Source organism: Papio anubis, chromosome 8 (genome assembly GCF_008728515.1).
Source record: "Papio anubis isolate 15944 chromosome 8, Panubis1.0, whole genome shotgun sequence".
Classification (NCBI taxonomy): domain Eukaryota; kingdom Metazoa; phylum Chordata; class Mammalia; order Primates; family Cercopithecidae; genus Papio; species Papio anubis.
The window spans coordinates 9,172,172-9,184,696 of record NC_044983.1 but is presented as its reverse complement, the minus strand read 5'-3'; positions in this window follow the sequence as shown (position 1 = coordinate 9,184,696).

Sequence of the window (12,525 nt, the reverse complement as noted above, 5' to 3'; positions counted from 1 at the left end):
ATGATTTGGGCTGATGGGGGGATGGGATATCCCAGACCCCAAGTAAAGTCCATGCCACCCCAAGACACTTTATGGCACCTGGGACATCTTAGTACCTCCCTTGACACCTGGCATGGGACATATCATAATTCTAGTAACTAAACTATGACCATTATTCATAATCACACAGATCAATGCCAGATTTGCACTACCCGTCCATATGTTTTCCTTATGGGAACTAATAATGATTACACCCCTAAACTCCACGTTTCTGACCCAACTGCAGGGACAGGCTTGGTTCACCTCATGTATCACTAATTACAATATATCTAATTTAAATATTACTAGTATCGTAGTATAAGGAGAAAATCTGAGGCATTCCTACCAGTCAATTTGACATGCAATTGGCAAGGCTTTTCTGTCTTTGCCACCTTAGAACGTGTCCTTTCCCAGGTCAGACCCAAAGATTCATGGGCACACTTACAGCCTTTATAGTCTCAGCCATAGTCATCTTGGCAGCTGCTAGTGTTGCTGTGGTCTCTATTACTGAATCAGTACAAACAGCTACCTTTATAGATAACTTGGCCAAAAATATGTCTAATGAACTTCTCTTATAGCAGGGTATAGATGAAAAGATACTTGCATGCCTGCAAGCACTCCAGGCTGCCTTGGAATACATAGGCGAGTGGCAAGATGCATTGGCATTCCAACAGCAATGAAACTGTGACTGGGAGAATAAGCACATCTGTGTCACCTTGGAATCAATCAATGTGTAGTTGGGAGGAGGTGAAACAACTCCTCGGGGAATCTTACATGATAATTTCACAGCAGACATAAGGCAACTCAAAACTAAACTTCTAGCATCCCTAAACACCATAGATCTACATGCCCAACAAACAGCCATATGGCAGGATGTGCAAGAACATCTCTCCTGGATAGATCCCCACTCCTGGGGGGGTCACTCCTTGATTGGAAAAGAATTTACTGATTATGCTCAAGTTTGTCTTACGTTATTTACTAATTCTAGGATGCAAAGCTGGAATATGAGCAGTAACCGCTATGCCAGACAAACCGCAAAGCCAGACCTGTTTGCTGCACACATTTGTACTCTTCAATCAACAAAAACTGATGCAAAAACAGAAAAGGGGGAGATGTAGGAGTTCAGTCAGGGTGGTGGGGAAAGTTGTAAGAAAAAGTTACAGGGAAAGACACAAATCTTCTCAGAAGGCTGGGGGGTTTTGCAAAAGCTTTGAAAGAAAATTTGGCTGGAGACAGCCAAATTCTCCTATCCAGAGCCTGAGAGCAAAGGGTAGATAACAAAGGAATGTAAAGGAACATATCTAGATAAATTTGTTTACTCCTGTCTCCAGAAACCAACCATTGATCATTTTTGTGCAGGACTGCTCTCTACTTGGGGGCGTCAATAATGTTTATTACCCACAAATTGTGTTTGCTGCAAGCCTTTGTCATTAAATCTGTACTAAATAAATGTGAGCAGGGCCAGCTTATGGGAGCTGCACTCTCTTGGTAGCTGGAGGACTCTCGTCAGCAGTGCTGAGCTGTGCGGTCCGCTAGCCACACTGTCAGGCAAAATACCTGTGTCAGCGTACTCCTTTCATCTGTTGCTCGGCCAGAGTCTGCAGGACAGACTCGGCATGCTTTGAATGTAGAACTGATGGGACCTCATGCTGAGGCAATTACTGGATGAAAGGGAGAAATTCACCAGCTCAACCGTGTTCAAGTGTGCAAAGCAGAGGTAGTAAGTGCATCCACGCTGCTGTGCAGCCAGCGTCACATCCCTCTCCAGAACTTTCCCATCTTCCCCAACTGAAGATCTGTCCTCCTCATCCCCGTCCCAGTCTCTGGAAGCCACCACTCCTGTCTCCAGGAATTTGACTTCTCTTGGGACCTCACATAAGTGGAGTAATTTGTCCATTTGTCCTTTTGTGACTGGCTTGTTCCACTTAACATAATGTCTTCAGGGTTTCTCCAGGTTGTAGCCCTCAGGGTTTTGGGCTTGAGCAACTTGGAGGTGGCGTTTGCTGAGATGGGGATGAGGACAGGACAAGTCTTCTGGCCCAGCTGGCAGTGAGCCTTCCCTTGAGGTCAGAGGCAGACATCGCATCCCTGCACTTCCAAGGGATCTGTTTTCCCAGTAGATGCTTCCTAAAATGATTGTTGAATAAAATGGACTAGTTTCTTATATTTTAGCTTTTATAAATGAGTAGGCAAAGGTGATCCTGAATGCATGGTTCTAAAAACTGGGAAGAAAGGAAGGGCTGGGCATGGTGGCTCACATCTGTAACCCCAGCACTTTGGGAAGTTGAGGCAGGAGGATGCTTGAGGTCAGGAGTTTGAGACGAGCCTGGGCAACATAGCGAGACCTTGTCGGTATTTTATTTTATTTTTGAGACAGAGTCTCGCCCTGTTGCCCAGGCTGGAGTGCAATAGCGCAATCTTGCCTCACTGTGACTTCCACCTCCCAGGCTCAAGCAATTCTCCTCCCTCCCGAGTAGCTGGGATTACAGGCATGTGCCACTAATGCCTGGCTAATTTTTGCATTTTAGTGGAAACTGGGTTTCACCATGTTGGCCAGGCTGGTCTCAAACTCCTGGTCTCAAGTGATCCACCCACCATGGCCTCCCAAAGTGGTGGTATTACAGACATGAGCCATTGTGCCCCACCCAATTCCTATTTTAAAAAACAAAAAGGAAAATTATATATATATATATATAAAAACTGGCTGTGTGCAGTGACTCAAGCCTGTAATTTCAGCACTTTGGGAGGCCAAGGAGGTAGAATCGTCTGAGTCCAGGAGTTTGAGACCAGCCTGAGCAACATAGTGAGTCTCCGTCTCTACAAAAAATCAAAAAACATTAAGTGGGCATGGTGGCGTGTGTCTGCTGTCCTGGCTACTTGGGAGCCTGAGTGGGAGCACTGCTTGAGGCCAGAAGTTTGAGGGTGCAGTGAGCCAAGATTGCACCACTTCACTGTGGCCTGGACAACAGAGTGAGACTCTGTCTCAAGGGAAAAATAAAAATAAAAACTAAGGCTGGGCTGGGATTACAGGTGCTGTGGCTCACACTATAATCTCAGCACTTTGGGAGGCCAAGGCAGGGAGATCACCTGAGGTCAGAAATTTGAGACCAGCCTGGCCAACATGGTGAAAACCTCTCCTCTTCTAAAAATACAAAATTTAGCCAGGTGTGGTGGCATGTGCCTGTAAACCCAGCTACTTGGGAGGCTGAGGCAGGAGAATCGCTTGTACCCGGGAGACAAAGGTTGCAGAGAGCCAAGATCGCACCACTGCACTCCAGCCTGGGCAACAGAGCGAGACTCTATCTCAAAAAAAAAAAAGAAAAAAAAAAACTAGGAAGAAAAATAGAATTATATACTTTTGACAAGGATTGAGCAGAATTTCTTCTCCTGAAATTCAAGGTTGTGGGGAATCTTGAAAAACAAATACAGTGTATTTAATACCTTCACCTGCAGCAGCTGTCCTAATATAGAGAACTTGGAGATGTACTTTAGGCAAATGCCTGGCAATTGTAACTCCATATTTTCTAGAGGATTTTCTTTTATAAGTATTTCCATTCCTAATGCAAGAGGACTTTTATGTACGCAAAGTTGCTGTGAAAGGCTAGGAAGACATGAACAACCCCATGAAGGCCATGTTGAATGCGTGCTGCTCCCTGCATGGCTGTCCAAAGAGGCTGAAAGTCAGAGCATGCTCCATAATGTTCTTCTGGAAACACTAGCAATGCAGAGGCCCCTCTCCTCCCTTCCCTTCCCCTCTCCTTCCTCTTTTCTTCTTTCTTCTTTCAAGACAGGGCCTGGCTGTGTCACCCAGGCTGGCGTGCAGAGGCGTGATCTTGGCTCACTGCAACCTCTGCCTCCTGGGCTCAAACAATTCTCCCACTTCAGCTCCCCCTGAGTAGCTAGGAACACAAGTGCGAGCCACCATGCCTGGTTGATTCTTGTATTTTTTGTAGGGATGGGGTTTTACCATGTTGCCCAGGCTGGTCTCCAACTCCTGGGCTCCAGTAATCCTCCTGCCTTGGCCTCCCAAAGTGTTGGGATTACAGGTATGAGGCACCACACCCCATCAGATAGTATTTCAATGGTATTTCTTCTCTCCTTTACTCACAAGAAGAGTGGGAATGCTGGCAAGAGGCCATTTAAACACAGTTCATTACTAGTTTTTCTTTCCTCATCCCATGTGATGGGTGAGACGCTTCAGCCTGCTGACATTGTGTTCATATCTAATGTGTTTGTGAGAAATTTGAAGCTACTGGCGAGCTTTGTGTTCGCCATCCTCTGCCCCAGCTGTAGGTGCTGACTCTCTTAATTGCTCAAGGGATGTTTTGATTTTAAAAAATCACGTTAAAATAAAAGTTTAGTGGAATCATATGAACAGCATTTGAATTCATGGAACTCCGCCCTTTCCCTGCCATTAATTGTTCATGCTCTTCTCTTGCTGCTTTTTTTTTCTCTTTTGGGTTAAAAACAAAGCAAAAAAACCCACAAATTAACAAAAAGCTCTACGGTGGTACAGAATAGTGTGTATAATATTTTTATGCAAATAAAAAAGTAGCACATGTAAATAAAGTGGCACACATAAATCGTGTTTTCTAGAAAGATATACCAGGGAGGGCTTGGAAGAAAAAAAAACTCTTCTTATTTTATACTTAAAAAGATATTTTTGATGAGAATTGCTGGCAAGATGGCCGAATAGGAAGAGCTCCGGTCTGTAGCTCCCAGTGAGACTGATGCAGAAGATGGGTGATTTCTGCATTTCCAACTGAGGCACCTGGTTCTGCATTTCCAACTGAGGCACCTGGTTCGTCTCACCGGGACCCATTGGACAGTGGGTGCAGTTCACGGAGGGCGAGTTGAAGCAGGGTAGGGTGTCGACTCACCCGGGAAGTGCAAGGGGTCGGGGAATTTTCTCCCCTACCCAAGAGAAACCATGAGGGACTGAGCCTGAGGAACTCTAGCACAGATACTGCGCTTGTCCCATGGTCTTCGCAACCCGCAAACCAGGAGGGAAGGAGATTCCCTCCGGTGCCTACCCCATCAGGGCCCTGGGTTTCAAGCACAAAACTGGGCAGCCATTTGGGCAGACACTGAACTAGCTGCAGGAGTTCTTTTGTTCTATACCACAGTGGCGCCTGGAACATCAGCGAGACAGAGCCGTTCACTCCCCAGGAAAGGGGCGCTGAAGCCAGGGAGACAACTGGTCTGGCTCGGTGGGGTCCCACCCCCTGCGGAGCCCTGCAAACTAAGATCCTCTGGCTTGAAATTCTTGCTGCCAGCACAGCAGCAGTCTGATTGACCTGGGACAAGAAGAGCTTGGCAGGGGGAGGGGCGTCTGCCATTGCTGAGGCTTCACTAGGTGGTTTTATGATAACAGTGTAAACAAAGCCGCTGGGAAGTTAAAACTGGTCGGAACCCATTGCAGCTCACCAAGACTGCTGTGGCCAGACCCAGGTTTCTCTTCTCTGGGCAGGGCATCTCTGAAAAAAAGGCAGCAGCCCCATTCAGGGTCTTATAGATAAACCTCTATCTCCCTGGGACAAAGCACCTGGAGAAAGGGGAGGCAGCGAGTGCAGCTTCAGCAGAGGTAGAGGCCCTTGCCTGACAGCTCTGAAGAGAGCCCTGAACTTCCCAGCACAGCCAAGCTCTGCTAAGGGTCAGACTGCCTCCTCAAGTGGGTCCCTGACCCCTGTGTGTCCTGACTGGGAGGAACCTCCCAGAAGGGGCTGACAGACACCTCATTCAGAAGAGCTCTGGCTGGCATCTGGCAGGCGACCATCTGGGACAAATCTTCCAGAGGAAAGATCAGGCAGCAACCTTTACTGTTCTGCAGCCTCCACCGGTGACACCCCAGGCAAATAGGGTCGGGAGTGGACATCCAGCAAACTCCAGCAGACTGGCAGCAGAGGGGTCTGTCAGAAGGAAAACTAACAAACAGAAAGGAATAGTGGGTCCACTCAGAGATCCCATCCGAAGGTCACCAACATCAAAGGCCAAAGGTAGATAAATCACAAAGATAGAGAGAAACTAGTGTGAAAAGGCTGAAAAATTCAACAACCAGAATGCCTTTTCTCCTACAAAGGATCATAACTCCTCGCCAGCAAGGGAACAAAACTGGATGGAGAATGAGTTGGACGAATTGACAGAAGTAGGCTTCAGAAGGTGGGTAAAAACAAACTCCTCCGAGCTAAAGGAGCATGTTCTAACCCAATGCAAGAAAGTTAAGAACCTTGAAAAAAGGTTAGATGAATTTGCTAACTAGAATAACCAGTGTAGAGAAGAACGTAGATGACCTGATGGAGCTGAAAAACACAGCATGAGAACTTCGTGAAGCATAACCAAGTTTCATAGCCAAATCAATCAAGTGGAAAAAGGATATCAGTGAATGAAGATCAACTTAATGAAATAAAGAGAGAAGACAAGATTAGAGAAAAAGGAATAAAAAGGAATGATCAAAGCCTCCAAGAAACATGGGACTATGTTAAAAAACCAAATCTATGTTTGATTGGTGTACCTGAAAGTCACGGGAGAATGGAACCAAGTTGGAAAACACTCTGCAGGATATTATCCAGGAGAACTTCCCCAACCTAGCAAGACAGGCCAACATTCAAATTCAGGAAATACAGAGAACACCACAAAGATACTCCTCAAGAAGAGCAACTCTGAGATACATAATTGTCAGATTCACCAAGGTTGAAGTGAAGGAAAAAATGTTAAGGGCAGCCAGAGAGAAAGGTCAGGTTACCCACAAAGGGAAGCCCATCAGACTAACAGCGGATCTCTCGGCAGAAACCCTACAAGCCAGAAGAGAGTGGGGGCCAATATTCAACATTCTTAAAGAAAAGAACTTTCAACCCAGATTTCATATCCAGCCAAACTAAGCTTCATAAGTGAAGGAGAAATTAAACCCTTAACATACAAGCAAATACTGAGAGATTTTGTCACCACCAGGGCTGCCTTACAAGAGCTCCTGAAGGAAGCAGTAAACATGGAACGGAAAAACTGGTACCAGTCACTGCAAAAACATACCAAATACCAAATTGTAAAGAACATCGACACTATGAAGAAACTGCATCAACAAACAGGCAAAACAACCAGCTAGTATCATAATGACAGGATGAAATTCACACATAACAATATTAACCTTAAACGTAAATGGGCTAAATGCTCCAATTAAAAGACACAGGCTGGCAAATTGGATAGAGTATAGACCCATCAGTGTGCTGTATTCAGGAGACCCATCTCATGTGCAAAGACACACATAGGCTCAAAATAAAGGGATGCAGGAATATTTACCAAGCAAATGGAAAGCAAATAAAAGCAGGAGTTGTGATCCTAATCTCTGATAAAAGAGATTTTAAACCAACAAAGACCAAAAGAGACAAAGAAGGGCATTACATAATGGTAAAGGAATCAATGCAGCAAGAAGAGCTAACTATCCTAAATAGATATGCACCCAATACAGGAGCATCCAGATTAATAAAGCAAGTTCTTAGAGACCGACAAAGAGACTTAGACTCCCACACAATAATAGTGGGAGACTTTAATTAACTTTAGTAGTGGGAGACTGTCAATATTAGGCAGATCAATGAGACAGAAAATTAACAAGGATATACAGGACTTGAACTCAGATCTGGACCAAGCAGACCTAACAGACATCGACAGAACTCTCCACCCCAAATCAACAGAATATACATTCTTCTCAGCCCCACATCGTACTTATTCTAAAATTGACCACATAATTGGAAGTAAACACTCCTCAGCAAATACAAAAGAATGAAAATCATAACAAATAGTCTCTCAGACAACAATGCAATCAAGTTAGAACTCAGGATTAAGAAATTCACTCAAAATCGCACAACTACATGGAAACTGAATAACCTGCTCCTGAATGACTACTGGGTAAATAACGAAATTAATGCTGAAATAAAAACGTTCTTTGAAAACAATGAGAACGAAAACACAACGTACCAGAATCTCTGGGACACATTTGAAGCAGTGTGTAGAGAGAAATTTACAGTACTAAATGCCCACAAGAGAAAGCAGGAAAGATCTAAAATTGACACTCTAACATCAAAATTACAAGAACTAGAGAAGCAACAGCAAATAAATTCAAAATCTAGCAGAAGACAATAAATAACTAAGAAGAGAGCAGAACTGAAGGACATAGAGACAAGAAAAACCCTTCAAAAAATTAATGAATCCAGGAGCTGGTTTTTAGAAAAGATCAACAAAATAGACCGCTAGGCAGAATAATAAAGAAGACAGAGAAGAATCAAATAGATGCAATAAAAAATGGTAAAGGCGATATCACCACAGATCCCACAGAAATAAAAACTACCATCAGAGAATACTATAAACATCTCTATGCAAATAAACTAGAAAATCTAGAGGAAATGGATAAATTCATGAACACATATACTCTCCCAAGTCTAAATTAGGGATAAGTTGAATCCCTGAATAATCCAATAACAAGTTCTGAAATTGAGGCAGTAATTAATAACCTACCAACCAAAAAAAAAGTCCAGGACCAGAGGGACTGATAGCCGAATTCTACCAGAGGTATAAAGAGGAGCTGTTACCATTCCTTCTGAAACTATTCCAAATAATAGAAAAAGAGTGAATCCTCCCTAACTCATATTATGAGACCAGCACCATCCTAATACCAAAACCTGGCAGAGACACAGCGAAAAATGAAAATTTCAGGCCAATATCCCTGATGAACATTGATGCAAAAACCCTCAATAAAATACTGGGAAACAGAATCCAGCAGCACATCAAAAAGCTTATCCACCGCAATCAAGTCAGCTTCATACCTTGGATGCAAGGCTGGTTCAACATATGCAAATTAATAAAAGTAATCTATCACATAAGCAGAACCAATGACAAAAAACCACATGATTATCTCAATAGATGCAGAAAAGGCCTTTGACAAAATTCAACACCTCTTCATGCTAAAAATTCTCAATAAACTAGGTATTGATGAAACGTACCTCAAAATAATAAGAGCTATTTATGACAAACCCACAGCCAATACCATACTGAATGGGCAAAAACTGGAAGCGTTCCCTTTGAAAAGCAGCCAAGACGAGGATGCCCTCTCTCACTACTCCTATTTAACATAGTATTGGAAGTTCTGGCCAGGGCAATTAGGCAAGAGAAATAAATAAAGGGTACTCAAATAGGAAAAGAGGAAGTCAAATTGTCTCTGTTTGCAGATGACATGATTGTATACTTAGAAAACCCCATCATCTGAGCCCAAAATCTCCTTAAGCTGATAAGCAAGTTTGGCAAAATCTCAGGATACAAAATCAATGTGCAAAAATCACAGGCATTCCTATACACCAATAACAGACAAACAGAGCCAAATCAGGAGTGAACTCCCATTCACAATTGCTATAAAGAGAATAAAATACCTAGGAATGCAACTCACAAGGAATGTGAAGCACCTCTTCAAGGAGAACTACAAACCACTGCTCAAGGAAATAAGGACACAAATGAATCAAAAAACATTCCATGCTCGTGGAGAGGAAGAATCAATATTGTGAAAATGGCCATATTGCTCAAAGTAATTTATAGATTCAATGCTATCCCCATCAAGCTACCATTGCCTTTCTTCACAGAATTGGAAAAAACTAAATTTCATATGGAACCCAAAAAGAGCCCGCATGGCAATTCCAGGCAAGAAGAACAAAGCTGGAGGCGTCATACTACCTGACTTCAAACTATACTATAAGGCTACAGTAACCAAAAGAGCATGGTACTGGTAACAACACAGATATATAGACCAATGGAACAGAACAGAGGCCTCAGAAATAACACCACACATCTACCACCATCTGATCTTTGACAAACCAGACACAAACAATCAATGGGGAAAAGATTCCCTATTTAATAAATGGTGCTGGGAAAACTGGTTAGCCATATGCAGAAAATTGAAACTGGACCCCTTCCTTACACCTTATACAAAAATCAACTCAAGATTGATCATTACTTAAATGTAAGACCTAGGACCATAAAAATCCTAAAAGAAAACCTGGGCAATACCATTCAGGACACAGCCATGGGCAAAGACTTCATGTCTAAAACACCAAAAGCAATGGCAACAGAAGCCAGATTTGACAAGTGGGATCTAATTAAACTAAAGAGCTTCTGCACAGCAAAAGAAACTATCATCAGAGTGAACAGGCAACCTACAGAATGGGAGAAAATTTTTGCAATCTATCCATCTGACAAAGGGCTAATATTCATAATCTACAAAAAACTTAAACAAATTTACAAGGAAAAAACAAACAAACCCATCAAAAAGTGGTCAAAACTTGGAGCTTGCAGTGAGCCGAGATCGCGCCACTGCACTTCAGCCTGGGCGACAGAGCAAGACTCCATCTCAAAAAAAAAAAAAAAAAAGTGGACAAAGTATGAACAGACACTTCTCAAAAGAAGACATTTATGCAGCCAACAAACATATGAAAAAATATTCATCATCACTGGCCATTAGATAAATGTAAATCAAACCCACAATGAGATACCACCTCATGCCAGTTAGAATGGCAATCATTAAAAAGTCAGGAAACAACAGATGCTGGAGAGGATGTGGAGAAATAAGAATGCTTTTACACTATTGGTGGGAGTGTAAATTAGTTCAACCATTGTGGGAGACAGTGGGGCGATTTCTCAAGAATCTAGAACCAGAAATACCATTTGACCCAGCAGTCCTACTACTGGGTATATACTGAAAGGATTATAAATCATTCTACTATAAAGACACATGAACACTATGTTTACTGTGGCACTATGCACAATAGCAAAGACTTGGAACCAATGCAAATGCCCATCAATGACAGACTGGATAAAGAAAATGTGGCACATATACACCATGGAATACTATGCAGCCATAAAAAAGGATGAGTTCATGTCTTTGGCAGGGACATGGATGAAGCTGGAAACCATCATTCTCAGCAGTTTCACCACAAAATGTATTCGAAACAAGAGTTTTGTCATCCCTCATTTTTTTTTTTTTCTTTTTAGAGATGGGATCTCACCATCTTGTCCAGGTTTCCCCTGGGGTCACATGATTCTCCTGCTTCAGCCTCCCCAGTAGCTGGGACTACAGGCACATGCTGCCACGTACAATTAATTTTTTAATTATTCTTTTGTATAGTTGGCATCTCATTATGTTGACCAGGCCAATTTCGAACTCCTGGCCTTAAGCAATCCTCCTGCCTCGGCCTCCCAAAGTGCTGGGATTACAGGCATAAGCCCCTCTGTTCCTGTCCCTGTCCCTCATTTTTACTACAGATTCCAGTTATTCTCCTATAGCCATTTGATTGTGTAAATTATTGGTGGGAATGACACTCACCCTATTTAATTTTTTAAAAAATAATATAGCCCAGAAACTGATTTCATAAAAACAAAATAAAAAATACTCTATTTTATTTTATTTTATTTTGGGATAGAGTTTCGCTCATTGCCCAGGCTGGAGTGCAATGGCACAATCTTGGCTCACTACAACCTCCGCCTCCCAGGTTCAAGCAATTCTTTTACCTCAGCCTCCCAAGTAGCTGGGATTACAGGCACCCACCACCACACCCAGCTAATTTTTTGTATTTAGTAGAGACTGGGTTTCACCATGTTGGTCAGGCTGATCTCATACTCCCGACCTCAGGTGATCCACCCGTCTTGGCTGCCCAAAGTGCTGTGATTACAGGCATGAGCCACTGTGCCTGACCCAATACTCTTCTTTTCTTAAAGAAGGTCTGCTAATGGGCAGGTGGGTCATGTATGGACGGGCATAACTTCTCCTCACCTAGGCCGCACCAGCACCTGTCCTACACAAGCTCCAGACCTGCCGGAGCCTCCACTCCTGAGATGTGTTTCCTCATTAACTTCTCACCTCCACCCACCAGCCCCTGCCCTGGAGTTTCTTTAGCTGTACTGGCTACAGTTTTGAGGGGTTGTTCTCCATACAAATTGCAGCTCTCCTCTGCCACCAAGTCAAAGTGTGCTAGAAGGAATTCACTGAATGACCCTCTTGTTGCCATTCAATTTCATACAGTCTCATCAATCCACATGCCACAGGCCAGAAAGAGCCATGACAATGACCAGCTGTGGAGGGACTCATAGATGAAGCCACAGTCCTGCAAGAAAAACCGGCAAGTTTCCTCAAAAAACAATTTTGTTTTAGACAGAGTCTTGCTCTGTTGCTCAGGCTGTAGCACAGTCGTGCCACCTCGGCTCACTGCAACCGCCGCCTATGAGATTCAATCAATCCTTCTGGATTAGTCTACCTAGTACCTGAAATTACAGATGCCCACCACCATGCCTGGCTAAGTTTTGTAGTTTTAGTAGAGATGGGGTTTCATCCTGTTGGCCAGGCTGGTCTCAAACTCCTGGCCTCAAGTGATCTGCCTGCCTCAGCCTTCCAAAGTCCTGGTATTACAGGCATGAGTCACTGCACCTGGCTGGTTTCTCAAAAATTAAACGTAAGTCAGGCTTGGTAGCTCATGTCTG